Raw genomic sequence first — 27,791 nt, forward strand, 5'->3', positions numbered from 1 at the left:
GGTGTTACCATCCCTTTCGCTCATTATCCACCTGTGTTGTCACTACAGGTGTTCGTTGCAGGACATCTCGCAACGGGCCTGTTTCTGACATTTCGTAGTAGTAAGTTGGGCACATTCATTATATGTAACGTACAAATAACGAGTCGAAGCATACAAGGAAAAAGTGTTACATATCTACAGGCACACACAGTTACACACCTGGCATCTGTTTGCATTGTCTCATTTCATTATTTCTGAGTGTGCGTCCTACACTCAAACTATAGTCAAAACTATGGGATAAACCATATCCTGGTAGACTGTAAGACCATGATATTGGAACGTGCGTATCATACCTTCGTATACATTACCTCATTATTGAGATGTAAGTGTAACTCACAAGCTATGATGATTCTTCCCTTCTTTTCGCGATATACTTTCTTGGACAACTCAATGGGTTGTTTCGAAGACAAGGCGCTCCTCTCAGTAACCCTCAGGCTGTTTGTATAAAAAGTCAGGAAATTCGGTAACTAATATTTGAAGTATTTATCATCCTGATCCTCAATAAACAAGTGAGAGTTTGGCCTTGGTGTTCTGCATAGCAAAATGGGATACCACATGTCACCTTTTTACATGTGTGCGCCGCGAAGCAACTGTGGCAACAAGCAACCTACAGACGTGGACAGATGGAAAGAGTACAGGACGAATGAGTGGTAGATAGGGGGGTAGTATGCGTCCCGGGCCCATTTCATTTCGAACCCACCACCTTCCAGATTTCAGCAACACCTTCGCTACCACCAAGAAGCGGACGCCCTATCCCGCTCGGCTATGCCGCTGGCACATGTAAGATGCACCTTCCTAGACAGACACAGGCAAAATGCCATTGTTGTACGTACCGCCGTTACTGTATACGTTACTTTTTCGGTAGCTGAGTAGGGATGGCGCTACTCTTTTCTGTTTGTAATGAAACAAGTATTCCCGTTACACATTTTCCATATCACCAACTCCTGACCCGATACTTTTGCAACGTTTTTTCTTCTTTTTTTTTCAACCGAAACCCGTCAACCCTTCATCTTCTTCGTTCCCTTTAAATAATGTGCCTATTGTACCACGTACGGCCGCACTAGAATGAGGGCATCGGATACATTTCCGCAGTCGTTCTACAATGAGTCTATACCTACTTCCACGTGTTACGTACCTGAGATTACACCATTCGCAGAATTTGCGGTCACCCCGCGCCAGCGCGTACCTCTGCTTTTTTGAGCTACACAGAGCTACTATGCGGGAAAGCGACCTTACAGGACGTGACAACAATGGAACATTGCGTTTATACCAATTAACAGCGAAACAAAATAAAAATTTTAAGATGTTATCGTCTAACACGGAAGAACGCCGTGTAAAGAACCCCTCGAAACATGAGATAGTCTAACAGGATACACAGGTATTTTCAGGTCACTGGTAAGGTTTTGAGCGTCGCGGCAGTGTGTATTGCCGTTCGTCGAGCTCGGAGACTGGTCGCGTCGTGAGTCAGCAGGAGCATGCTGCTGCCGTAGAGAGTCTTCAATTGCGGCGGGGTGACTACGCGCTGAAGGCGGGAGGCGTCAGGTGAAAATCCGGGTAGACCCAGTCGTCCGTACGGGAAATGGCGGTAGACCCGGGTGGCTTCTTCACAGTGGTAGCAGAGCGGCCTCAAGCCTGGCGTTCGCCGTACGTCTGTCTGGCGAGTTGCTTGTGCGCGTGTCTGCCAGCTGAGTGGTGCAGGTTGGGCGGGTCGCCAATGCGCCCAGCTGTTGCCGTGCCGCGCACCTGATGGTGGCTGTCGTATTCATCTTCTTGCGGGTTGGGGGTCTCAATGGCCTGAATTCCGAAGGTAGACCACGCTGTCTTCGACTCAGTCGTTTCTGTTCTTCCAGGCCGTTGAGCATGTACATCGCACCTCCACGAGAAATGTCACGAAGCGAAATGGGTCGGCGAGTCGTCGAATAAACAGCGAACGGTTTATTAGACTACTTGGTAGCAAAACACAAGAGTGATAGCTCTCTGAACACAAGTGAGTCCAAAGAATGAATGCTCCAGCCTGGAGCGCACAAGCATTTAAACGTCGCGCCGAAAAGTCTAGAAACAGCACGTGCATTTGCCAGAGAGCAGGCGATGTGTCTGGAAGCTGGAAGCCGGCTGTGCTGTCTGGGGTTTTTCCTGGGTTTTCCTCAGACGCTTTCAGACATATGTCGGCACAGTTCCCTTAGAAGTCGGCCCAGGACGCACATTCCCGCAGGCCGTCAGTCGTGACGTTGCCCACATACGTGAGGCCGACAACGGCAAGCCCTATCACCACCACCCCACCACCACCACCTTCTTTCTTCTTCTTCAGCATGCGCCGGGATGAGATATCCCGTTTCGTGCCTGCCCTGGAAGTTTCTCGAAGATGATTCGTGGCAATATTTAGTGCACCCAGCCCAAACGAATTTTAATGCGTTGTGCCTATAGGGAGTGTGCGCGTGTCGGAGCGATTTTGCCAAGTGCAACATCTCAGGGTGCAACAGGGGGAATGGGTATGGGGCTCAAATCAGCCTATGACATTTGATATAATTTTTATATAAGGTAATATTAAATGCGTAATGTGATGAAAATGAGCAGTTGACCCTCAGTGTGCGCGTGACGGAGCGATTTTGCCAAGTGCAACATCTCAGGGTGTCACAGGGGGAATGGTTGCGAGGGTCAAACTCAATTATCTTCATTTCATGCATACATGTTACAAACTCAGCTGATGACATTTTGATATCGTTTTTATATCAGATAATATTTAGTGCCGAAACTGATCAAAATGGCCATTTGACCCTAACTGTGCGCGTGGCGGAGCGATTTTCCCAACTGCAGCCTCTCAGGGTGCAACTCAGGAAATGGGTGTGGGACTCAAATCAGCTTATGACATTTCATATCCTGTTTTATATAAGGTAATATTAAACGCACAATGTGATGAAAATGACCAGTTGACCCTCAGTGTGCGCGTGACTGGGCGATTTTGCCAAGTGCAACGTCTCAGAGTGCAACGGTACTACGTCAAAACCGCGTGTCAAAAATCACGACCGTCAAAATCGCGAGTCAAAAATCGCGGCACGTCAAAATCGAGACACGCGGTGTACGGACGTCTCGGACATTTTAGAGTTCTTTCTTGTGTTTCTTTATTTTTTCTTGTTTTTCTAGTAGATCCTGGGAATTAAATGGGATTTAATTACCTCTCTGCTCTCTGTCATGCAGCCTGTGAAACGTAAAAGGCTCTCATGACCTAACATTGGTCAGTCTCGGCGAGTGCATACTCTACATCAACTGATCCACTCCCCAACGTGTGAAATACATAAAATACTCTTCTGTCTTAATCTTGGTCAGTCTCTCAGTCTTTATTTTAACGCTGCGTTCACTGGGACACCCTGCATATGGCTTAGTCGCGATTTTGACATGTCGCGATATTGACGTTAGCGATTCTTGAGTTGCGGTTTTGACGGTCGCGATTTTTCACTCGCGAATTTGACGGAACACCAGATAATATTTAGCGTCGAAACTGATCAAAATGACCATTTAACCGTAACTGTGCGCGTGTCAGGGCGATTTTGCCAAGTGCGACCCCTCAGGGTGCAACACGGGAAATGGGTGTGCGGCTGAAACTCCGCGATCTTAATTTCATGTATATATGTTACAAAATCAGCTTATGGCATTTTGATCTCGTTTTTATATGAGATAATATTTAACGACGAAGCTAAATTAAGGGAAAATTAAGATTCAGAGGACCAAACAAAGGTAAAATTAAGACTCGGCACACACACATTCATATTCCATGGCAATGTTAAACATTTTACAGTAAGGCAAAACACCCTTAAACCATTGCACCCTTATTGCACCCTTAGTACACCCTTAACACACCTATACAGATGTGCAACCAGTCCACACCCATCTATGAGAGGATCAGCCTGGAATGGGTGTGATATGAGTGTGATCTGGATGTATATTATAAAATATACCCATCTTACACAAACATGGTCGTAAAAAAAGTTTAGTGTGCAGACTCAAAGAAATATCTTACCAATAACTCTGCTGTTGAGAATATATTGAAAGACTATGTTTCCTGTTTCAACAGCAGCATTCAGGGACACCCCCTCTGAAACCCGGCTTGATCTGATAGCAGAGGACTACACAAGGAAGCTAAGTTTACAGGGTGGTGCCTGAGTACGTGAGGAGGAACAGATTTGGGCAAGGAGAGGAGGACATATCTGAGGCGAACAATTCCCTTTTCGCGCCCCGACCTGATAACAACACCGATAACACGCCCGGGAGCTGTCGCATAGGAATAAGACGTGATGTATAACTGTGGGAATGAGCATGATAATTTCCAGATATCGGGAGATTGCCGGATGAAATTAGCAGGCTTGCGCCTGTGATAGCATTCTGGACGACAATTTGACTAAATGAGAGTTCTAAGGGTGCAGCAAGGACAACAGCAACGGTCCACAGACGATACACAGACTACGTAATTTTATGATGACAGCGTCAGTATCAAGTTGGTATCAAGAGTTACTACGAGCTAAAATAGAGAAAACGGACAATTTGACGCCAGTGAGTGCCACTTGGCTGACGATTTGGAAAAAAATATCTGAAGTATATAGATTGGGCTGGTTCGTGTAAACCCACAAGCGACCAAAGAACGAACACGAAATAACAAGAGAGCGATTTGTGTGTGATCGTGCCTCCTGTTTCCTCTTTGGTCGCTTGAAAATGAACCACTTGACCAAACGCTACTTCGCAAGCTGTAGCAAGGAAAACACGTATGGGCCGCGGACTCATATAGCTATTAAGCATGGATATACAGACTACGTAATTAAATGATGACATCTTCGATATCACGTTGATATCCAGAGTTATTACTAAACGATATGGAAGATATTGACAATTTGCCGTCTGCGAGTGCTGTGGCGATGCGAGTGGTGGCGTCTGCGAGCTGCAATGATTTGATCAAACGCGACTTCGTTGGAACAGAGATTTTGGTGCGGGGCAAAATACATTCAGAATCGAAGGCGTGTATATGCACAAATCCCAGCAGTGGGTAGGAATACAGGAGATCACCGACACCGAAGGTCACACGATGCGGTGAAGAAGTAGAGAACACTGAGTGAATTTTATTTTACTGTATTTACAACACTGTTTACCCATACTTGTAGGCATAGTCGCAGGTTTATAGGTCACACGGGAAAGGTCACGCGCGTCCGGCCTCGGCTGTGACCATACATTCCCTCGCCCAATTTTAGGAACTGTCACTTTTTCTACTGTCACTCTGTGGGTTGGGTTTCCAACCTCCTTTCGTCGGACTGACAGCGATTGCGCTCAAGAAGTCCTCGCGCGTTTTACTCAAGTGCACCGCGAAGCATGATGCTCGGCTATTTTTCGAGACAGGATAGATCCTGAATATCACTGTCAATTATCATAAATATGAGTAAGTTCGGCAGGCTCTTCATGTTGGTCGGGTGAAAAAGTGACCTTTACTTGGCAAATTTCCGAGTTCACTTCGCATAATTACATAATGAAACTTAGGCTACATGACATGCATATCAGGTGGCAAAAACCTTGTAAGAACAAATGCCGTTGACCGCATGATTCCAGGTAGCGTAGTTTTTTATTAGCATTCAATGACACGTTTTCTTTGACACCCTGTATAACATCGTACACGCACATATCATAACTCTCATAGATTCAAATTTAAAAAAAAGGAGACAATACTTTCTGATCATCCTTGTACTTCGTAACCTGAAAATATATATAAGATGAGCATCAGCCTGCACGATAAAGTAAGCATTAACAATTAAAGATACCCTCCAATGAAAGTTCACTGGCGTTTTTCCGCTACATTTTTTTTTTCATTTTCGTTGCTCAAATACTTCTGTTGCCGTTTCCGGTAACAAACGGCGCGTAAGGAGCTGCGACTCGACAGCTCTCTCAGTCCGATTTTTTTCCTTTTTTACAGCGGGAAAGTCTCCGGAAATCGCTGTGGCTGTATCACAGAAACCTTGGTTTCGGGTGCGGTTTAGGGGATGCAAAAGCAAGCTAATGTTAACCAAACAAAAGCAGTTTTGGCACTCAGAGATTGTACGTTGTCCAGGAAAGTGTCCCGATTTTTCTGCGTTTCCTTTCCTACTTTTGTCCCGCTAATGCCATATGTACATATCACCACTCACTTCACAAATCACAAGGCAGTACTCGTCACCCTAAGTAGCTCGGCATATATCAGCAATAAAGGTGTCACCATCCACACAAAACAGCTACCGCTCTCATTCGCGTTACGCAATCGCAACCGTGCTGTATTTTCTTTTCTCCCTCTCTCTCTCTTTCTCTCTCTTAGGCGTTTCTTTATTGAACGTAACGCTTCTATACCATTGGAGTAATCTTGATCGTGGGAAATCGTACCGCAGTTGAAAACAAGACATATGTAGAAACGTGTCTTGCAATCTGCACTGCCGAATGAGGAGCTCGCAGTAACCAGACCTCGTTTGAGGGTCCAGCACATAGCATAGACTGAAGCTTACAAGTAGAACGCAGTTGTTCCAGCTAGAGATACAAAGGAACGCGTGCGGAAAAACTAGTTTTCGAACACGCGCGGCGGGTGCACGCCGGAGCCTGTCGACAGCAGATACCTGCGCGTGTCCGGGGCGCGTTACAGGGAGTAATGTTCTGTGAACACCAATCATCACCTAACAATGGGATGAGAGGAAGTGTTAGCTTTGCATATTGTGAAAAGCCTGAGTATGGGCACAACTAGAGGGAGAAGACGAACACACGATTCAAACGAGCAAAACCAGAATTTTCTCAAGGCAATTCACATACGTGTAAACATGACCCGTGAGAAGAAGTGGATGAAAAGTAGTGAAAAAGACCAACCAACCTGAGGCGAAAAGGAACCAGGTGAAGCAAAATTATAACGAACGAAGGAAAGCTTCGTCACAGAAGGAATGTATAAAGAATATAAAAGCAGGTGTGCATCTATGCGTCGCTCGCCAGATCGCTCGCTCTAGACACGTACAATGAGTTCCGGGCAGACCTAATCGCGCTCCATCCCTAACCACGCGAGCAAGGACGCCGCGGTGCGCGGCGTTCTGATGCGGGGAAAACATCCAATGCGTTTCGGCCTAAAATGTCATAGGCAACGCGTTTGTGTAGGTCTCTTTTTGAGCACATGTTCATGAAGGCTTACTTAGGTCAGGACGAGCGAACGACGTATGCATCGATGAAAGATGAAAGCCACTGAAAAGGTTAGCCAGCTGTAGGATTCGAACCCACTTCTGAATTGCCGCTCCAGGGCTCTACCAATTGAGCTAAGCTGACACGCCTATTCGGCGACTTCCAGGGTGCGTCATCTGAAGGGACAAACCAGCCACTCTCTATCACTCATCCTCCTTTCACTCTTACATTTTTGCTCACTCATACACACATTCATACGACGGGATCGACGCAGGCGGCCACCGTTGAACGTGTCCCCAACAGTACTGTCCCCAACAGTACAAAGCTCCCGTCGGAGTATATAATACGTACTCTATTCATCTTTTTGCATCACTACTAAAGCTAAAGGTTTCGAAGGGACCAATGGTCTTATGATAATACGTCTTCAGGTAGTTGATTTCGGGCTTTCTTCGGGGAAGCAAAGTTGTATGATGTCATCAGCTCTCAGGATGCCTAATTATGGATGTTTAGTTAATTCACTACCAGAACGTACGTGACCCACGGACAAAGAGTAATCACTGCTATTCAAATATGTTAGTATGTAACTAAGACATCATCTGTATTACGGAAACATGGTTGACTGACAGTTTTGCGTCACATTCCTCTCGAATATTAGGCCTTATTTAGAAGTTATAGATGCAAAGACGTTGCTGACGAACTTTCAAAACCAAGTATATTGTCATTGATATTGAGCGCTACCACGTTATGGTTGGTGACTTCAGTGCCACTTGCGTCGTATGGCCCTGTGTCGACCTTCATTTCGCTTGCACTCAATCATCTAGCAAAGAAATTGAACTGCTGAACTCTCTTAGCTTCGAAGGCTTTAGACAATACAACCAACTCCAAAATCCACCAGGCAACATGCTTCGCCTACCTGGTCTTCACGTGACCACTTGCATTCCTGTTTTCAATAGTTTGGTACATTCTCTGATGGATATGGAATTCATGATGACTCCTATAATTAAGCAAAGGCGACTAACTTTTTGTACAGCTACTTGAATGATCTTGACTGGGCAATTATTCGTTGAGCAATAACATCAACTTAGCTTTGAAAAAATCCACAGAGCTGCCTTTGATATGTCTTTACAGAAATGTCGACGTTCCTCCGAACGTTATCCGTATCGGTTTTCTCTAGCATTGAAACATGAGCAAAGGAGGCAGCTACAGTTTCATCAGAAATACAGGTGAACAATGTCTCGTTACTAGAGTATAGGAGATTTAGTGATGCACGGGCCAAATCGGTAGTGTTGCTCATGCATGATAAAACGACCTATCGTAACTATGTTGAATCTCGTCTGAAGAGTGACCGTTTCTTGGTGCTATGTAACGGAACATCCGACCACTAACACAACTGCCATATTTTATACTAACGGGTATACTGTCTCGGACCCCGAAGGAGTTAGCAATATATTCGCGCGCTATTTTTCTTCAATGTGTACGAGCAATCATGGGTTGATAACCGTGATACCAGTGAGAGTCAAGCTATACCGACACACAGTTACTACGTTTGAGTGCCGAACCGGAAATACATGACACCGTACCAAAACTGAAGCCTAAAAGGCGCGATATCAATCGTTGAACTTGGAAGAAAATGCGGGGATAATTTTAAATCGCGCGTTATTGTTTGCAGGTATGGGTCAGATATAGGAGCACGACTGCAAAGTCATGAGGTAATGCTAGAGTGGACAACGCGTTGTGGGGTTTGGCGTGAGGAAAACCTTTTTTGTCCGCAACATGAGTACCATAACATCCCCAGAAACTCTGGACAGCGACGCCTTGCGCCATCTTGTGGCCGCCGCGCGAAACTAGTCAAAAATACAATGGGAAAGCAAGAAAAACTGCTGTATCTGCCGTTCTACTTAACATATCCAATTTTCCCCCGGGATATACAGGGTGTTACCCTATAAAAGTCTACCCGCGTCGGCATGCCGTGCTCGCCAATTACTCAATGCAGGCGGTACAATGTGTTGTCTACGTATAAACCTCATAAGGACATTCATCCATGGCAAATATCGAAGTGATTGAGCACCGTTACGCAAAGTTATAGCGCAAAACGTGAGGTTCCCGTAGGCAAAACAGTCAAGATGGCGCCTCTCAGTAAGCAGACGACATCACTTTTGGGTGTCGTCTGCTGAGTACGTCGCCATTTTTCGTACCTCACGTTGCTTACTTCTGAGCAAAATACGACAGTTACACGAAAGCGAAATGAAAACTGCAGTTCCATCCGGGTGGCAGGATATGCGACACGTCGTCGTCTGGGGAGCAGCATGGCAAGTGCTCTTCTCAACGCCGCCATCTTGATTGTTTTGACTACGGGAATTTCACGTTTTGAGTTATAACTTCGTGTTGCGGCGCTTAATCACTTTGAAATTCACCAAGATTAAATGTCCTTATGAGCTTTATATGAAGATCGCACCATGTGCCATCTGCATTGAGTAATTGGCGAGTACGGCATGGCGGCACGGGTAGACTTTTATAGGGTAACACCCTGTAGTATCAGGGAGCCCTTCTGAGCCCATTTGAACAGAAATCATCGTTGGGTACCAAATGGCGTCGGTTCCGTAGAGGTTGAGCATTTTGGACGACTAATACATGGGAGGTATAGGAAAAGTGCACCAACAATACAACTTTATGAGTTAATATCTCGGGCTGTGATAAAGATATCATATTTTTCCCCGGGATGTAGGTTCAGGGGCAAATGGGGAATTAAAATTTATTGTTACCTTTGCGGTAGTCCTACCGCCTGCGGTTCCCTGGGCCAAAAAAAGTCTCAAATGACAGATGTACACCAGAAGATGTGTTGGCTTGACCGCAAAAGGGAAGGCACAGCGTGCAAGCCGCCTTCAAGGGTTGCTGATGTCAGCTGCTGAGCTTGCGGTATTGGTCGTGGTTTTCTTTACCTTTTGTGTGTGTGTTTTTTGTTTAATCCTCTGTTGATAGGCGCATGTATTGACAAATGCCGTAGTTAGTCTCAAGAGATGACTTGCGCTAAGCAACATTGGTGGCCGTGCCTGCTCCAAGTGAATTAATTAACTGTGAACTATTTATTTGATGTCACTTTCTGTTCACTAATTATTCACTTTAATCCGGTAAGTGGTAATTATATGGATAATCAATGAATGAGTTCATAATGATGTACTTAATTAACCGATCAGGTAATTATAGTAATTAGTCACTTTAACTCGGTAAGTGATACGCGAATAATGAATTAGTTCATAGTTAACGAATTAATTAATGGACTAGTCTTTTAAATTATTTAACATAGTTGTCATTCAATTCATTACTAACTGTACATTAATTGACCTATTACTTAGTTAATTAATCGATTGAGTACCCATCACAATCCTTACTTACCTTATTTATTTTTACATTATATACCTTACCTTACCCATTACCTTATATATTTACACTTACTTACCTTATTCCGTCACAATCCTTAGAAACTATTTGCTAATTACTGAATAAATAATCACGTTACTTATAATTAAGTGGCTAATTAGGTGCAAATAATTTAAAGACGTAACTTAGTATCAGCGCACAAATATCAGTTTCGCGTAAGTCTTGCGTCTTCTTTTGCTCGTGTACAATAGCATGCATAAAGGATTTAATATCTTTTTTATTAATTGACCCGCCTGGCAAGCTCGTCGCACTTTTGCACGCTCACGCGACCAAAAATGCAACCAGCACAAAACGCTTTCTAGCTTTCTCCAGACGAAAAGAGACAGATAAGCGGCGTTGCTATCACCTTTTGTCTTTCCCATTGAGCTGTGCCTTTCGCAGAGCCCGAGCGCTGATAACAACGACTGGAACAGAATATCGCAAATCATCATACCCGAATTTTTTCTGCAAGCTTAACTTTCGGAAAACAGCTCTTCAGTCTGCGAACACGCATCTTGTCAGTTTTGCGTTAGAATTGATGAAGTGCGCAGCGGAGTGCATTGAATAATGTGGTCATACGCACTGAAATAAACGTACGAAATCATTGCGTTTGTTTATGATTAGAGCTCGCTATTAAACGTTTACACGTCGAAACGTGTAAACGCTTTCAAACTCGTTTTGTAACACGTTTCCCAGATTAAACGTTTTCATCCAACACGTTAAAACGCGTTCTGTTAGATATACGTTCAACAGCACCTCTACGTATTTAACCGTTTTCCCAGGATACGTTTAAGCATTGCAGAAGCAGTAACCCCGTGCAGAGGATGAAAAATTGGGACAGACGACAAGGCACTAACTAGCAACCACAGCTTACTTAGACGATAAGACACACAATGACACTAAACACAGGCACGGTTCAAACGAACCCGTCAGAAACCAGTAAAAACTTGTTCGGCTGCACCGTTTAATTAACATCGATAAAAATTTTCACCTTATCGGTTAGTGTTACAGACGTGGAACTGACACACTTTTTTCCTGCTTTCGTAATCTCAAGCGCTTCTATATACATTAACGCCCCAACCTTCTTTGATCTACGTAACACCGCAGTTTTGTTCCACTCCCGGTTTCTTGGTGGTTAATAGACTGTTGCCACGACCCCGTTCGCAGCGTACACCGAACTCCGCTCCGCGTGCAGTCGTGGCATTGGGATCGCTGACACTCCAAAAACGGAGCTTTATCTCATCGACATTGTCCGGCAGAATTACAATTCTGGGTGTTATCCTTTTCACCATCCCAATTTGTTCATAACGGGAGGTCTACGGCTGTTTGTGGGAATTCGCGTGAGTGCATGATGCCACAAAAGTCGTGCTCATATCTTTTTTCCCACTCTGGTGCAAGAATGATATCATTCGGGAAAGTGATTTCTTTTTAATGCGTAACTGGCAAATGTTCTGGTTTTAGAGTGCAGTAGTGGGAACCAGTAGGAAAGAGCAGGCTACATGCTTCAGGTCGCTCAAGGTCACAATTTTCCGCGTTGGTCTTTTCACCAAAATACTAGTTGCGTAAAGAAGATAAATACAGAATGTTTAGTATAATCTACACAAAAGATTCAATCGTCATCACAGCCATTACAAGCTGGATATATTTTGAACTGTCGCGAAATACGTCGGTTCATAATGAAACGTACGACGAAAATGAACACAAATAGGGTTGCTTGAAAGCCAAATATGAACTGGAGTAATAAGCTACTTATAAGACAGTGAGAAAGTGGCGTAGTTGGTAATTGCTGATGGGAACCAAGGACGCGCCAGGCATAACGAGGACAACTTGTGTCTCTGTCCCCGTAACGCCTGGCACGTCCTATGTTTCCCATTAATAAAGGTAAGAAGTTGCTTCAATAGCTATCCGTTTAGAAAGGCGTTGCGTTTTGTATCAACAAGGCGTTCAAACGCTGCAGTTTGACAGAACGCTTAAACGCTCCAGTTAAACGTTTCACATTAACGGCACGTTTCAACGTTTCGCATTTACAAAACGTTTAAACGTTTCAAAAGGAAAGGATTTCCGGAGTATACGTTAATCTAAACGGCGTATGAAACGTTTAAACGGAAACGTTTTAAACGAAAATCAGAAAAACGTGTTAGATGCCGAGCCCTAGTTATGATCTGTCTATTTAAATTATCTCCTGTTCGTGCGAAGATGAGTGCGTCAGCAAACGGTGGCACAGAACGAGGCCTCAGAGGGGCCGGCGTCTGCAAAGGATGTTTAAATATGCGGTTTCCGGTGCGTGGAGATTTTGTCGCGTGTTAAAGAACCCTCAGGAGGGAAAAATTCACCCACAGACCGACCGCTCTGGCGTCGATCATGATCACAGTTGTCTCCCGACGCAAAGCCGTAAATTACCAGAAATTAGGTAATAGGTAATTCACGGCATTTACAACCACTGACGTTTACATGTTTGTTCATTGTTCTTGCGGACAGATACAACCTCCCCCTAATACATTCCATCGTGTAAAGCCAGAAAAGTAAAAAGGAGTAACGTCTCTGCGAGTAATACCCAAAAATCCTGTCCTTTGAAAGCAACGCAGAAATCTGCTTTCAAGATAAGCGCCAAGTCTATCCTTCAACGCTGGTTATCATCAGACGGGACGCGCGGTTTTCTGTGATAGTTCCGTCTCACACTTGTGAATTTTCCTTTTTTTCCTCCCCACCTGCCTGTGTGTAATGTTTCCCTGATTGCGCATGTGATGTTAGGGGAAGCCCTCTCTTTAGGAGCGCCTGTTCAGATTTTCTGGCCATGCAGAACACATAACGACCTCGCAACTTAGTTGCCCGATGTGAAAGTGAACGAAACGCGAGCCTGCAGTCCGTCGCTGGATTGTAGGCCTTCAAATCACTAGTCTTCCATAGGTTGCAGCCTCCGTGTGGGATACTGCTCACAGCATAATCTCGAACTCAGGGAAGCCCTGTACAAAACAGGGCAGTCCGATTCATGTTCGGTAATTACAACCGCACCTCCAGCCTCACTGCTATGAAACCAGAATTGTGCCCTTTACTTCAAAAGAAGAAACACAAACGATTACCATTAGTGTTCTGGCAAAAGTAATTGGTCAGCGTTACAAATTACTCTACTGGAAATGTCTTTGAATAAAGAGTATATCAGTAACCCATTACTCGTGCCGTTACTCTGCGCCTCTTATGTATAAAAAAAAAAGCCCAGCTCCCAAATGATTGCAACAGCTGAAAGAGCGCGAACGACTCTCGCGTGAGAAGTAAGCAATAATATTTTGCATGTCCCAACAAATGAGCAACATAATGCTGCTCTTTGCACCTAACATAGTCACTGATCAAAATTTTTGTCTTTCATTTTCCCGTACTTTCTATTAGGATATCGGCGACGACGCTGAAGACCCACTATACAGTAGCACATGACTGAAGTGTTGTGTTGTACATGAAAAACATTTCGGGCACTTCGTGAGAACTGAACAGGAATTGTTGCTAGGACAAGATAGAATACCGTCTCTGGGTACCGCGGCACAACACGATTTCCTGTTACTTCAATCACAGGCATGGCGAAGCTGCAGAAGTGCCCACACCACACCGGGCTAGGCAGTCGACTGTACGCTACTAGATTCCCTATTCCCTTCGAGGCCTCAACAAAAGAACGCTTGAGGGACTGGCAATTAGTATGTCACTGGAACCTGCAAATGGACTGCACTGGAACCGCTAGAATTCCGGAGCATGACCTACCATAACCAGGCACAACACACTGGGGAAGGAGGAAGAGAGAGATTAGGAAGAAGGGCCATAGGATTCCAAAGTGATATTACGATGGCTTCTGTTTACTACAGTAAAATAGCCCTACAAACACAGTCGGACTCTACTTCACAAGTAATTCATTGCTCAAAATTGTAATCGCATCACTGGTAAAATTGCTAAAAAAAAGTAAACCTGTAAAGTAAAAGAACCTGTCTCTTCTGCGTGCGTCGTATCCGCCGTCTCGTCGCCGAATGTTAAGTTGTAGAAGTCGAGTGATCGAAGTTCAGGGGCTCCGGCAGAGTACTCGAAGAACTCGTTTATTCAAACCATGCATACAGACCGCTGCCCGAAGAAGGAACGAACACACGCGTATTACGCGCATACAACAACTTCATCATCGTCAGTTCTTTCATGTCTCGTCGTCGTCGTTTACAACGGTATGAAATTGAGAGAGTCCCGTGATCGGTTTAGAAGATAGGGGGAAGTAAACGTGAAGAGAGTCGAGCGGGATTTCCGAAGGGGAATTTTGGGAAGGGTAGCGACTGCAATAGTTTCTCTTTCACGTAGCGGTACGCTTCTACAACAGGTTTGAGCTACCAAGCGCAGGTTGCTGCAAAGGAAGTTAGTTTTTGTGAAGTATGCAAGTGTTACGTGCCACTGTGTGACGTCAAGGGAAACGCAGAAGATACGCCAACAACAAGACGTCTCAGGCCTCTTGGAAGTTTCCTCGGACTTTCCCTCCCCTATACAGGTAAGTGATTTCGACGAGACTGACTTTGTGCAATTTGCGCAATTTGGTAGCCTGTGTGACGAGTTTGATTTTAAGTTTAGTGAGGTTTAGCTTTGGGCAATTTTTGAGATCGCATGTGTCGAATGTTTTTGCGTTTGATATACCTTCAGTTTTTTTGTCCTGAATCGTGCAGTGAAAATGCAATTTTCCCTGTTTGTTCAAAATGAGTCAAGGTTAATCCATAAACACACTGGTCACAGTCTCTCCACTAGCAGAGTCCAAATCCACACTGATCAGGAGCTCAGGTTTTTCCCACTAATTCCGACCAGCGGCAGCGACAAGGTAGTCACGTGACCTCGCCTTCTGTTCGCCTCTTCTGGTGGTAGTGATGATGATGAAACTGCTTAGTGGAACCTCCTTTAATGCGCACTGTCGTAGCGTACTCGGTGCTCTCACATGATTCTTGTGATGCTCAGAACCACTGTGCATTCAATTAAATTCTATATCAGGTCGAGCGTTTTCGCTGCCGTGACATCACTGTGAGTTACCTCCGCATGCTGTTCTCCCAAGTGACCGATTCCAGAAGACCAAGAAACAAAGTTCGCTAAGGTGTTTACGTGTTACTACTTCCACCTCCTTACCTGTCACTACAGCACTACCCTCAATCACCTATATCCTCTGTATCACATCGCTGTGTACCCGTCCTTTGTTCACCTTTAGCTGAAAAAGTAGGGGAATCTGCTGGGTGAAATCTTGCATTTCGCATCCCAGGATTATCTTACTGTCGAACATAATTCTCACATGGAAATCAGTCGAGAGCGTTAGACTGTCCTTGTAAGGCTCGAAATGCGGCCGCCTACAAGAGTAATGGACAGAAGAAGGAATCAGAGGAACCCTTCGTGATAGCTCTGATACGACTACAGTGACTCTATTAGAGTATGCTGAGAACGCGATCTTATTGAAAAATGATAAAACAACGGTGCAATTTGAGGCGCATTAGTGTAACGCTGGCGGGCATTTATGCACTTCACCTGGAACGATCAACGCTTTGAACGGCGGTACGCTTGCTGTACTGTATTTCACATTGTAGGGTGAAGTGGGCTAAGTGAACCAATCTATGCAAAAACAAATCTGGGAACTGGTGTGAAGAAATAGCGGGAGTTTAATATTTTCACGCCGGGAATGCTGCAGGGTTTAACGGATGCGCCCGACGTACCAAATTGGCGGTTCTCCGTTGAGCTTGGATGATAAAGTTCCGCACTTCCTTCCAGCTCCCAGATGCGTACCGAACAGAAAAATTGCGGTATAAAAATGCATTATCGTCTAGTTCTACATGAAGTCTTACACAGTCACCAAATTAGAAAATGTCGCGTGGTGTTCACAGAATATTGCAAACTCGTGTAGAGTGATTAAACTGCTTGTGGTCGGATGCTGCCATCGTTTCCTTTCTACAGGCCTTCCCCCTCAATTTAATCCAGTGCTCACTCAATTTCATCCAAGCGCCACCCGATTTAATCCAGTGGTCAATCAGATTAATCCAAGCACTACCCAGTTTATTCCAAACAACACGTGTAAATGTATCCCATATGTATTTTGTCAAGGAAATTGTCATGACTCACACTTTTATGATTAAGTCAATGTATCATTAGCTTATTGCTGGTTAATTCCATTTTAAATCGACCAAGGTCCTCAGGTGACATTTCTTTTATTTCAGTAAAAAAAAAGTGTTGGAAACGACTTTGAGCAGGAAAGCAGGTACCCGCAGCTACCTACGATCAACCAGTCCACCGTAGAGGAAGGAAACAGAAGGAGCAGCCAGTGGAGTGCAGCTGGGTGATTCCATTTCAACTGAGGCAAGGGGGTCCGGGCACCCTCAGTGATTTTTACTGAAAAAAATATATGTTGTAGCCTGACTTAGAGTGAGAATGTAACAGCAAGAATTTTTTCTTTAGTTGCCGTAGTTGCCGAGAAAAAAAAAAAATCCGGAAGAATATCGCAAGTCCGGTGCACTTTCAAGCGTAGCGTTTTCGGCGTTCAATACCTTTCGAACGAATGCGTTCACACCTTTGCATTTTTTTCCCCACACTGTCAACTATGTTGGCTTGTAACTTGTGGTTTAATTCCTGCGAGAAGTGTGCTGGTTTGCAGCTAAAAATATGCGAAGTTGGCGGTGACGACGAAAATCGCTCATATTCTTGCGCCTTTTGCGCCGTTTCTGTGCACGCTGGTGGAACGAGAAAGCTATTGCCATGTAGGGGGGACTGAGCTCTACAATTTGGTATCAAATTCAAGGGCCTAGGACAGACTTCCGTCAGGCATGGAGGCGCCTACCACACGCAACATTTGAAAAAAATTCGTTTTTTTAGCGCCCATATCTCAAAAACCCCACCTCGAACATTCTTCAAACTTTGTAGGCCCACGGTCCCGCATCTGATATGTGAGTCAACAGAAAATAGAAGGTTTTTCCTTGCACAATAAAAGTTACAGCGCCAAAGCTTCAGCGTCAGACTCTGCTGCGTGTGATGGCCATGGAAGCGCTGTGAGAATTTCACGCGTCAGTATTCGCATTTTTCTCGTCACAGCCGTTCTTGCTGTCGACTGTGCATACTTGAGCTTACAAAGAGTCGAATGTTTCTCTTCAGGACGTCGAAATAAGCACGACGGTTTGACAAGGGTACAATAGGGAAATGTAGATTGAGCGTCTGTGTCAATGTTTGCGCGGTCCGTGCATGAAAATTCCATCGTTACATCCAGCGCTGTAGACCATGCCAGCAAAGTTGACTCACTGTTTATTTACAACATTAGATTGATTACATTGTTTACTTTCTGCCTTCTATACATTAGTGATGATAAGTGCTGCAGCGTATGAAAGCGCTATGGTAAAGTAAGCTTCATCTGTTCCTGTTGATAAGGTATTGGAAGTCATGCAGTCCTCGACATCTGGATAACCATTTGTCCACTTGCGTTCATTTTTTTCGTCCACAAGTGACAAGACTGGATTCCTGTTGCTGGGCGACGACTCGCCCACTCGCTTTTCTTTCTTGCACGGAACGCTTCGAGCTTTGTATTTTCCAGGACCGAAAGCTTCGTTTTCTCAATTTTAGCAGTCAACGCAACGGCCATTGTCACGGCAGAACTTATTATATCAGTGGATGACGACCGGAGGTTATGCATGGATGCGAGGTGTTTTATAAGGCCGCCAACTCCATCGTCGGCGTTCTTGCCGTGGCCTGTCGCGGAAAATAGCCACTTCATGACATGCGTTTTCTGCAGGAATTCGTTCACTTGGTAGCGGTTCTTGAAGTGGCCATAGCTGGGCGAACTCACTCATGAGGGCCCTCATGAGTGCCCATCACCCTCACCTCACGCCTTTGAGGTGAGGGTGAGTGAGGGCAAGCCCGCGATCAGGCCATCCGTGAGTGCACTCGTGAGGTTCTTAACCCTCATGAGGTCTCCTGTGAGTGCACTCATGAGGTCTTACCCTCACGAAGTCTCCAGTGAGTGCACTCATGAGGTTTTGCCCCTCATGAGACCTCCTGTGAGTGCACTCATGAGGTCTGAGGGGCGCCAGGTCTGTGTGAGTGAAGTCACTGGTGAGGCCTGAGGGGTGTGAGGTCAGTATGAGTGCATTCAGAAATGAGGTCAAATGACGCTTACGAGACGTGGGCAAATTATCAAGACACTAGTGATATGATTCCAGCGATCCAGCTACCGGCAGGGTGCATTTTAAAGGGCGGAAGTTCCTGTTTTTAGCAATTTCGTTTACGTCACGCAGGGAACACAGCCAAGCATCCTGAGCTGACGGATTAGTTTGTGATATGGTTCCAGCGACCCAACTACACGCAGTGTGCACTTTAAAGGGCTGGTGTGCCCGTTTTTAGCAATTTCGTCTACATCGCGCTGGGAACACAGCCAAGCGTCCTGAGCTGACGGGTTAGTTGGTGATATGGTTCCAGCGACCCAACTACACGCAGTGTGCACTTTAAACGGCTGGTGTGCCCGTTTTTAGCAATTTCGTCTACGTCGCGCTGTAAACACAGCCAAGCGTCCTGAACTGACTGATGACTTGGTGATATGGGTACAGTGACCCAACTACCTGCAGGATGCACTTTAAATGGCTGGTGTGCCGATTTTTAGGAATTCCGTCTATGTCACGCTGGGAACACAGCAAAGCGTCCTGATCTGACTGATGACTTGGTGATATGGGTACAGTGACCCAACTACCTCCAGGATGCACTTTAAATGGCTGGTGTGCCGATTTTTAGGAATTCCGTCTATGTCACGCTGGGAACACAGCAAAGCGTCCTGATCTGACTGATGACTTGGTGATATGGGTACAGTGACCCAACTACCTCCAGGATGCACTTTAAATGGCTGGTGTGCCGATTTTTAGGAATTCCGTCTATGTCACGCTGGGAACACAGCAAAGCGTCCTGATCTGACTGATGACTTGGTGATATGGGTACAGTGACCCAACTACCTGCAGGATGCACTTTAAATGGCTCGTGTGCACGTTTTTAGCAATTTCGTCTATTTTGCGCTGGGAACACAACAAAGCCTCCTGAGCTGACTGATTACTTCGTGATATGGTTCCAGCGACCCAACTACCAGCAGGGTGCACTTTAAAGGGCTCGTGTGCACGTTTTTAGCAATTTCATCTATTTTGCGCTGGGAACACAGCCAAGTGTCCTGGGCTGACTGATTACTCCGTGATATGGTTCCAGCGACCCAACTACCGTTAGGGTGCACTTTAAAGGGCTGATGTGCACGTTTTTAGCAATTTCGTCTATGTCGCGCTGGGAACACAGCCAAGTGTCCTGAGCTGACTGATTACTTGGCGATATGGTTCCATCGACCCATATACAGGAAGGGTGCACTTTAAAGGTCTGGTGTGCACGTTTTTAGATTTAGTCTCTGTCGCGCTGCGAACACAGCAAAGCGTCCTGAGCTGACTGATTACTTGGGGATATAGTTCCAGTGACCCAACTACCGGGAGGGTGCACACTGCCTCGACACACGACCTCGACAACAGACCTCATGAGTGCACTTACAGGAGGTCTCATGAGGGGCACAACCTCATGAGTGTACCCACAGGAGTCCTTATGAGGGTAAGAACCTCATGGGTGAGGGCTTTCGTTTGTGAGTGCCGTGAGGGTGAGGGCGAGTGAGGGCATGTGCCCATGACGGCGGTGAGGGTGAGGGCGAGTGAGGGCCTGTGCTTCTGAGGGTGGCGAGGGTGAGGGCTAGTGAGCGCATGTGCTCGTGAGGGCGAGTGAGGGCTTGTGCTCGTGAGGGCGGTGAGGGTGAGGGCGAGTGAGCGCATGTGCTTATGAGGGCGGTGAAGGTGAGGGCGAGTGAGCGCATGTGCTCGTGAGGGCGGTGAGGGTGAGGGCGAGTGAGGGCATGTGCCCGTGAGGGTGAGCGCGAGTGAGGTTTCACTAAAATGCCCACCTATGGAAGTGGCTGGCCGCTCCGTCTGACACAAGTGTGGCTTCCGCGAATATTTGCAGGTTTGCTTCTAACCAGTCTTCGACTAGGTTCAGCGCCGCCAAAGCGTGGGCGCTGTCGTGGCACGCGTCGTCGCTCACTACGGCAAAGCTATATGTTCCATTGCTTATTGTGACAACACACGTAAATATGGATATTTGTTGGTTCCGCCAGTGATAACCTTGCACAGCTCGCGGGATGACTACACTCCAGCTTTCTGCGAAGTCGAACAGGAACACGACTGAACGTTTGGCTAAGAACGATTTTGCGTTCTATATTGCGGTTCTCTGAATTCCACGAAAGTCGTGGGATATGTATCTCAGGATGATGTCATTCACTTCCCTCAGAAACGCAAGAGTACCAATGTCCTTCCTGACAAGGTCCCCTTTTTCCCACGTAGTCAACGTGACCTCATCGTCATCGTCTATTGACAGATCACACTATGTCAATCCGCGCTTTTTACGACAGTCTTCGCACTCACGGAGAAGACATCTTACGGATGGTGGACGGCAAAGGAAAAAGTCTTTTGCGGAACTTCCAGTGAAACACTTGATCGCTGTGAGGCGCAACGTGAAGTTTGCACAATAGCAGCACAGGCAGTCTTCTCTGTGTGATACCCAGTGTCAATTACGTCAGCACCGCCACAAGGCTTTGGTAGCTTATCCAATATCACTGCGCTGCTATTCCCTTGATATACTACCTAGTGTTTAAGTTCACGACTGCGCGGCGTACCTTTGTCTTGATCGCGTTTCTAGTTCACGCGCAGAGAGCACGACGTTGCAGTTGCTACGCCGTGACTCGAAGGCATACAACTCGCCATGATGTCTGTGTGTTTCTTTACTTACGCCATCCCGCGACTATGATATTGGCGACGAGGATTAACCACTTTGAATCTTTGCTGTTCGAGTAGACCTGCAACTACAGAGCACTCACCGTCATGCCAGTTTACGGCAATATTGAGCATTTCGTCGGTGACGCTTCTGCGTGGACTGACTACCGGGACAGGATTCAGCAGTACTTCGAAGCTAACAACGTTGCTCAGGATAAGCAACGCGCTGTCTTTTTGACATGCTGTGGAAAACAGACATATACGTTACTTCGGAGCCTGCTTGCGCCTGCTGCACCGTCCGCCACGGCACTTCCCACCATCCTGGAGGCATTGGATAGTCATTACTCTCCAAAGCCGTCACAAGTGGTCGCTTTCTACAAGTTACACACAAGGGTTCGTCAGGAAGGCGAAGCCGTAAGTGATTTCATTGCTGCGTAGAACAGATTGTCGGATGATTGCGAATTCGGCACATTTCTGGACAGTATTCTACGTGATAGAATTGTGTGTGGCATTAATGACGCCCAAATGCAGACACGACTACTCGAAGTGCCGGATCTTACCCTAGCCATTGCAAAGAAGACTGTTGTCGCAATTAAAGCTGGACGAAGCGATTCCAGAACGCTGTCCACACAATCCGAGGGCACAGCTGCGAATTTTGTGAAGAATAAGTCGACAGGAATAACGTGTTACCGCTGCGGTGAGAAGCATTTGGCTACACAGTGCCGACATGGTAACACAGATTGTCATAATTGCGGGAAGAAAGGTCACCTGGCGAAAGTTTGCCAAGGAAAAGCAAACAAGAAGAAAGAACAGGTGGAAGACAAGAAAAAGTCTGACAAAAAGAAACCAGTACATGCCGTTGAAGATCCATCTGAAGACGAAGAAGCTACTTCTGTGTCTCACGTGTTCGATCTCTGGAATGCAACGGATCGAAGCGATCCGTTTCGCGCGCACGTCGTCCTTGATGGTGTTCCGTTGGAAATGGAACTCGATACAGGTGCTGGAGTATCTATCATCGGTGAAAATGTTCTGCGCAAGGTTCTTCCCCATGCAAAGCTTGAGACTTCCAACGTACTGTTGCGAAGCTATTCTGGTGAACTAACTCGTGTGAGAGGATGCGTGAACGTTCAAGTGAAGTTTCGTGACAAGCAGGAGTGCTTACCACTCTACGTGGCGCCGGGTTCTTGTCCAAATCTTTTCGGCCGCACTTGGATGAAAGCTTTTGGCATGGCTCTGACAGCAGAGGACACACAAGTCTGCGTGGTCTCAACTGTTGATGACGTTATTGCTAAGCATCAAGACGTTTTTTCAGATACTTTGGGTACCCTGAAGGATGTCACAGCGAAACTACAAATTCAGGACGGCGCACGCCCGAAATTCTTTAAAGCGCGTGCAGTGCCGTTTGCTCTTCAAGACCGAGTCGCCGAGGAGCTACAACGTATGCAGCGTGAAGGCATTATCGAACCAGTAAAGACGTCTGAATGGGCCGCGCCCATTGTTCCTGTCGTCAAACGCGATGGACGTGTAAGAATTTGCGGTGACTTCAAGATTACCGTAAATCCCGTTGCCGTACCTGAGAAGTATCCGATTCCAAGGGTTGAGGAACTGTTCGCTAAGCTGTCAGGAGGAAAGAAATTCAGTAAGCTTGACCTCAAGGATGCTTACCAACAAATACTGCTGGACGAAGAGTCCAAGAACCTGGTGACCGTCAACACTCAGAAAGGGTTGTATCGGTACGTAAGACTACCGTTCGGTGTTTCTACGGCACCAGCGTTATTTCAACGAATAATGGAAAACCTGCTGCAGGATCTGCATGGTGTCGTGCTTTACTTCGACGATATCCTTGTCACTGGAAAGGATGACGACGATCACAAGAAGAACTTGGATATTGTACTGCGAAGGCTTGAAGACGCTGGACTACGATTGAAACTTGAAAAGTGCATTTTTATGGCCCCTAGGGGGCACTATTTAGGTCACATAATCACGGAAGCGGGGTTACATCCTGATCCAAAGAAGGTAGAAGCTGTGACGAAGGCGCCAGCGCCAACGAATGTGAAAACGTTGCAGAGCTACCTGGGGCTAGTGAACTATTACAGGAAGTTCTTGCCTGATTTGTCGACAGTACTGCATCCTCTAAACAAGTTACTGGGAGCAAATGCGCCATGGACTTGGGACACCGAGCAGCAGCTCGCTTTCCAAAAAAGTAAAGACCTCCTAACGTTTGCTAGGGTCCTAGCTCACTTTGACCCCAAGAAACCTTTGGTGTTGGTATGTGATGCATCGCCTTACGGCGTGGGTGCTGTACTTGCGCACCGTGAACTGTCAGGTGAAGAGCTTCCTATTGCATATGCGTCAAGGAGCTTAATGCCACCAGAATGTAATTACAGCCAACTCGATAAAGAGGCTCTGGCCGTAATTTTCGGCGTTGTGAGGTTTCATCCATACCTCTGGGGTCATTCATTCGAAATAGTGACCGACCACAAGCCACTGTTGGGACTTTTAGCGCACGATAAGCCTGTACCTAATAACTGTTCACCCAGGCTTCTTCGCTGGGCCCTGACGTTATCATCTTACCGCTACGAGTTGGTCTATCGACAGGGAAGCCGCATCGCACATGCCGATGGACTGAGCAGATTGCCACTACCTACTGAAGCTCTTCCAGTGGAACGACCAGCAGAGGTGTTCCTGTTGGAAGGAGTCTACCCAACTGTTTTATCCGCAAAGGTAGTCGCTCAAGCCACGTCAAGAGATGTCATTGCATCCAACGTTTGCCACATACTGTTGGCAGGTGACAAATTACCTGACGTCACTGACTACAGGCCTTACCAAAGGCGTTTTGATCAACTGAGCGTGCAGGATGACTGTATACTTCTCGGAAATCGTGTTGTCATTCCTCAAGAGCTACGTGCAAAGGTTCTCGACTTGCTTCATGAGAGCCACCCTGGTGTCACAAAAATGAAGGCTCTGGCCCGCAGTCACGTCTGGTGGGATACACTGGGCGAAGATATTGCTGCGAGGGTACAGAGACGCATGACATGCCAAGAACAACAACGTGAGTCCAGACGTGTTCCTATGACGCCTTGGCCTTTTCCAGAAAGAGCATCGTCGCGCTTGCATGTGGATTTTGCAGGCCCTTTTAAGGGTCATTACATCTTCATCCTTGTGGGCGCATTTTCCAAGTGGGTAGAAGCCGAAGTTGTTCCATCACCATCCGCGGAAGCTACTATTTCTTGTCTACGTTCTATCTTTGCGAGACAAGGACTGCCCGATCTCGTAGTGTCGGATAATGGACCAGCATTTGTATCAGCAAAGTACACAGAATTTCTGAAGCGGAATGGAGTAAGAAAAGTCCTAATTCATCCATATCACCCAGCATCGAATGGGGCTGCTGAAAGGGTTGTTCAAACAATTACGAACAAGCTTAAGAAGGCAAGCACAGGTGATTTCAAGACGCAGCTATCTCGTGCACTATTCAGCTATCGAACAACGCCGCACGAGATAACCGGTGCATCTCCAGCAGAACTATTGTGCGGACGAAAACTCAAGACTGCTCTGGATAATCTCCATCGTGACATGCGCACCACAGTACTTCGTAAGCAACTGCGCAGCAAACTTTTGCACGACAAAAGCGCTCGTTCCCACAGCGTCTATCGGCCTGGGGATTCAGTGTTCGCAAGAAATTTTCGACCTGGACCAACTTGGGTCCCTGCTGTTGTCACTAAAGCACAAGGACAGTCGTCTGCTGTTGTACCACCAGGCACCAGGGATGCACAGCGATCAGAACCATCATCAGACAGCAACGCTGGAGCAGCACAGTCGCAGTTGTCACCGAGTGTACCACCAGCTGATTTTCAACCTGATACCGTGGATAATCATGGGTCACGTCCAGACGGCAGCAGCACTTCAAGTGATAGTGCGGTGACATCGTCACCTAGACGGTCTACACGAATCAGGCGTCCTGTGGACAGATACTGCCCATAGTTGGTGCTGATGACATTTTTTGTCTTTCTCGCTTTGTCTTCCTATATAACGAGTGCTGCTGTTCTGCTTTCTTTTCGGAGGGGGGAGGAGTGTGATAACCAGTGTCAATTACGTCAGCACCGCCGCAAGGCTTTGGTAGCTTATCCAATATCACTGCGCTACTATTCCCTTGATATACTACCTAGTGTTTAAGTTCTCGACTGCGCGGCGTACCTTTGTGTTGATCGCGTTTCTAGTTCACGCGCAGAGAGCACGACGTTGCAGTTGCTACGCCGTGACTCGAAGGCATACAACTCGCCATGATGTCTGTGTGTTTCTTTAATTACGCCATCCCGCGACTATGATACTCTGTACGGACTGCACTTTACCCACTTTGGTCGCAGCGAGTAGAACTTTGAAGGGCCCACAGTCGCATTTGGATGAGCCTCCCGGAGGACTTGGTAGGTTTCCCTTATAGTCCGTGTCATGTACCGTTTTACGCGGTATACCTTTTGTCCTTCAGTATGAACCGACACAGCATCACGTTTATCAGGGCTCTGTACAGAACAGCCCAAGTCGTCGTCTGTGAAATAACTCACGGCAAGTGCGACATCTTCTTCCTTCAATCCGTGTCCCGCGTATGGATCTGGCCTGGCGAAGACGCCTGCTTCTGAACGCAGTTTTCTAGCCCGGTCAGTGAGATGCTTTGTCGCCTCTGGAATCAGCTCAACAATGTCTCTTTTCGATAGAGTTGCTGGCACCAAAGTCAATAACCGGCACCTTTCTTGATACGAAGACGTCGACCGTAAAGCAAGGCGAATGTGCTCTACCCACTCTGGACATAGATCACATTTCTTGCTCTGTTCTTGAACCGAAGGTCCACCATATGCTGCCGACAATTCCTTTTCTAGGCTTCCGCTGAAAGCTTCCACAATTTCGTCGTGTTTGCGCTTCGCGTGGTACTGTCGAGTTGTTTGCTTCACGTGCGATGGTGGCTTCAGAGGAGAGATGGTTTCAAATGTCGAGCTGGTCGAGCTCAACGTCGCGTCCAGCCTTTAAACAGTCTCACCTTCGTCAGTGAAGCTTGTATCTAATGGAGCCTCCAGTGCGGTGTCGTCCTGAATAAATACGGTCTTCCTGATATGGAGACAGCAGTTGTGGCAAAGATAATCCGACCCGCGCAATCGCCGTTCGGGCGTCAAAACGTTTCTCAGCAACGCGTCGTCCAGGGAAGATACACGGACGAAGTTCTTTCGAAAATGTATCTTCTGTACGTGCCTGTTCATGTAGTCCGCGCAGTAGACACTGCCTTTGCTGAACTTCGCGTTCATAACGCAGATGCGGTGGGTAACGCAACGGCGAGTCGAAACAGTGGTGAAATACAGATTTTGCAAACAGAATGAATACTGGTCACGGGTAGGGGAACCACTCAATCTCCCAATGATTCGGAAGTACCTTGAGCTTGGTATCTAAAGCCGGATGCGGCTGCAGTGCGGGTGGCGCTAATCTTGTTACTCTCCGCTGTTCATTAGCAGTGGCTCCTGACACCACAAAGTGCTCTCCGACAAACACAGATATATTTGTCTATGCTTGCATGTTAACTGAGGAACGTATCCTAAAATAAGTTACAAGTACAATATACTGCTGTCACGAGGAAATTGCGAATAATGACCCGTGGAATTCTCACAGCGCTTTCATGGCCCTCACACGCAGCAGAGTCTGACGCTGAAACTTTGGTTCGCTATAACTTTTATTGTGCAAGGAAGAAAACCTTCTATTTCCAGTTGACTCACATATCATATGCGGGACCGTGGGCCTACAAAGTTTGAAGAATATTCGAGGTGGGTTTTTTGAAATATGGGCGCTCAAAAACCGCATTTTTTCAAATGTTACGTGTGGTAGGCGCCTCCATGCCTGACAGAAGTCTGACCTAGGCCCTTCAATTTGATACCAAATTGAAGAGTTCAGTCCTCCTACATGGCAATACCTTTCTCGTTCCACCAGCGTGCACAGAAGCGCCGCAATAGGCGTAAGAATATCAGCGATTTTCGTCGTCACCGCCAACTTCGCATATTTTTAGCTGCAAAACAGCCCACTTCTCGCAGGAATTAAACAGACAAGTTACAAGCCAACATAGTTGACAGTGCGGGGAAAAATTCAAAGGTGTGAACGCGTTCGTTGGAAAGGTATTGAACGCCGAATACGCTACGCTTGAAAGTGCGCCGGACCTTGCGATATTCTTCCGGATTTTTTTTCTCGGCAACTACGGCAACTAGAGAAAAAATACTTGCTGTTACATTCTCACTCTAAGTCAGGCTACAACATATATTTTTTCAGTAAAAATCACTGAGGGTGCAGGGACCGCCTTGCCTGAGTTGAAATGGAATCACCCAGCTGTAGCTTCCAAAGTTTCGC

The 27,791-nt window shown here is 46.4% G+C and overlaps 1 protein-coding gene across 3 annotated transcripts in view; it reads right to left on the bottom strand.

Moving 5' to 3' along the window:
* LOC135372798 (synaptic vesicle glycoprotein 2C-like) overlaps window positions 1-27,791 on the bottom strand; it is a 767,922-nt gene that overhangs the window by 101,422 nt on the left and 638,709 nt on the right. The gene's annotated exons all lie outside the window — the stretch shown is intronic.

The sequence above is a fragment of the Ornithodoros turicata genome, unplaced genomic scaffold (assembly GCF_037126465.1).
Source record: "Ornithodoros turicata isolate Travis unplaced genomic scaffold, ASM3712646v1 Chromosome17, whole genome shotgun sequence".
In the NCBI taxonomy this organism is placed as follows: Eukaryota; Metazoa; Arthropoda; class Arachnida; order Ixodida; family Argasidae; genus Ornithodoros; species Ornithodoros turicata.